The sequence below is a fragment of the Rhincodon typus genome, chromosome 26, assembly GCF_021869965.1.
Source record: "Rhincodon typus isolate 14 chromosome 26, sRhiTyp1.1, whole genome shotgun sequence".
Taxonomy (NCBI): Eukaryota; Metazoa; Chordata; class Chondrichthyes; order Orectolobiformes; family Rhincodontidae; genus Rhincodon; species Rhincodon typus.
This window is the reverse complement of record NC_063357.1, coordinates 1,065,013-1,067,977: the sequence shown is the minus strand read 5'-3', so window position 1 is coordinate 1,067,977 and position 2,965 is coordinate 1,065,013. Positions and strand designations below refer to the sequence as shown.

General features: G+C 45.5%; 1 protein-coding gene across 1 annotated transcript in view; it reads left to right on the top strand.

The window, feature by feature from the left end:
* The window catches only part of LOC125486117, a 37,295-nt gene that overhangs the window by 274 nt on the left and 34,056 nt on the right, over positions 1 to 2,965 (top strand). The window lies entirely within an intron of this gene.

Here is a 2,965-nt window from a genome sequence, read left to right as displayed (position 1 = left end):
AGTTCCTACTATCTCTGAATCAGCCCACATTCTCAGCCAGCCACACAACTTTGTCTGCAGATGGTTCCTCCTGATACCAGCTGAGCTACTAATCTTGAAAGTATTACTCTCTGAAGAGCAATTGTGCCTACTCTCTGCAGGTTATCTCATCAGTGTCCACAATGGCAGTGAGAAAACACTCCTTGTCAAAAACATTATATTATGGCTTGGTATAGTTGATGGTGGGGGAAGAGTCAAAGAAGGGAAATGTGTAGACTGAAAGGTGCAGGGCCAAGGTGAGAAATGAGAAAATTAAGAACATCGGAAAGCAGAACAGAGCTAGAGTGTTCAACTCCTTCAACCTGCTGTGTCATTCAAGATGATCATAGCATGAAGCGTCTGCAACCAAAATCACCATCTGCCATGGCAGGATTTGAACTCAGATCCACAGAACATTACCTGGGTGAGGTTGCAGACATGCTCACCGAGCCAGTGTGTTTGATTCCAGACGTTACATCGCCCTGCTAGGTAACATCGTCAGTGTGCCTCTGGTAAAGCGTCGGTGTTCTGTCCCACTTGTTATTTATATGCCTCGATTTGCTTCACCGGAGGCACACTGATGATGTTACCTAGCAGGGTGATGAAACGTCTGCAACCAAACTCACTGGCTCGATGAGCATGTCTGCAACCTCACCCAGGTAATGTTCTGTGAATCAGTGTTCAAATCCTGCAATGGCAGATGGTGGAATTTGATTTGAATAAAAATCTGGAACTAAGAGTCTAATGATAACTGTGAAACCAGTGTCGATTTTTTTTTTTTTGTGAAGAAAAGCATCTGGTTCACTAATGCTCTTTAGGGAAAGAAACTATCTAGTCCAGTCTACATGTGACTCCAGACCCAATGTGGAGTGGGCAATAAATACTGAGTGATGTCCATGTCCTGTGAATGAGTAAAAAATCTTCACTTAACGACCGCTTCCAGATTTTTCCAATGATTGATGTCAGGTTAACTGGCTTATGGTCCATTGTTTTCTCTCTTCCCTCCTTTTCGTGAATCAGTTGATGTTTGTTGACATCCATTTCTTTGGGACCATTATAAAATCTAGGAAGATCGGTGCTTTTAGAATTTGTAGATGTAGACCGTTAGTTCCTATGGATTTGTTAGTTTAATCCTTTCCACTTCTCCGGTATCTTTCTCCTGCTGATATTAATTCCTTCAGTCTTGGGAAGAGGATTTGATTGGGAAGGCATGTCAAGGGCTGTGTACACTGGTCTGTATTTGGATGCTAAGTGAGTAGTACAGACTATCATATTGATACAAAAAGATGTGTCAAGAGTCCACTGTTAATCATGATTTGTTGGCGGAGCATTCCCAATTCTTTCCGAAGCACTTAAAGAACAAATGATCATTTCCCAGCAGTCCTGTTCTCTGCTTTGTCTGTAGTTTCTGGCCAGTTGCTGAGACTATCTACAAACTGAATTAATAGTAAAGTGTGAGGGTTAAGGAAACAGCTCCTATTCAGCAGTGGGCACAAGTCCAAATCCACACACTTATCGTCATTATTCTGAAAGATGCATTCCCTTGAAGTACAATATAGCTAATTTATAGTAGTTAATAAATTTCCAGTCCCACAGGAACTGGGATCTCATTTCCATGCAGTTCTGATCAAATCCATCTTGAGCATTATGTCCAGTTCAGTTCAGATCAGACACACTTTGAACAGTCCAGTTCTGGCAACTGAGGCATGATGGAGAGAATTGCTGGAGGTGGTGTAGAGAGGGTATGCCACCAGGTGGAACCCCAGGGTCATGATGGGAGTTTAAAAAAAAGAGCTTGGATCTTTTTAACTTGGAAAGGAGCTGATTTTATGAAGAGATAGTAAGGTTCACTGGAAATGAGTAGCCCAAAGAATTATTTCAAATGAAATAGTAGGAGGAGTGTCATTCATAACTTTGGAGCTGATTACCACGGGTTTCTGTGGTCAATGCTTAGCACTGGACAATGGCAAGTGGTCAAACTTTTGGAATCATTTAAGAAAGAATTCAGTAAGCCAAAGGCAGGTTCTCTGAACCGTCAGTGGTAAGCCAGGAAACGATCAGCCTGTTTCCCTAACATCTGTTATTGGCAAAATACTGGAATTTATTTTTAAGCGAGGGTCTAGCAGGGCCCTCTGAACATTTTAATACAATTGGGGATGGTTTTGTGAAGGGGAAATCATGATTGACTAATTTATTTAAGTTCTTTGAAGAAGTAACAAGCAATGTAGATGAAGGTTAAACAGTGGAAGTGCTATACTTAAGATTTGCAGAAGACTTTTGACACGGTACCACTTTAAGAAAAAGTTACTGCACAAAGTGAGGGTTGGTGGTGGAGCTTGTGTAGATAATAGGAAGCAATAGACAGGCAGAGATAGGGTGAGTCTGTGACAGAGAAGCAGTGGGCAGGCTTTGGTTATTGAATGAGAAGTGAACTTTAGTGAAACATTTCAGATCCTGAGCTGCTGAAGGCTGGGTTTTGTGGGAGAGAGGACTCGGGGCTACAGTTTAAAACTAAAGGTTTTTAACATGAACTGAGAGCCGGCAATGAGGAGTTTGTAAATCTTTACATTCCCCGGGGGCGGGGGGCGGGGAGAGGGAGGGCCCGTGGGACCGGGGGCCGGGGGACGGGGGATGTGGGACCCGGACGAGTTCGAGCGGCAGTGGATGAGGGAGTTCCCGGGGGGAGAGACCCCGGTTCCCCGCCTCCAGCTGCACTCTGTGTCCGAGCTGGAGGCTGAGCTCCGGCGGAGTGAGGAGCGGCTCCGGGCCGGCCAGCAGCTCCTGGCACGGGAGAAGTTCAAAGTGATTTACCTGCAAACAGTGCTGGAGCGGCTGAGGCCCAGGCCCAGGCCCAGGCCCGGGCCCCAACCCCACAGTGAGGGGCAGGGGCACGGGGACACACCCCCGGGTCAGGGGGACAGACCCTTGGGTCATGAAGACAGACCCC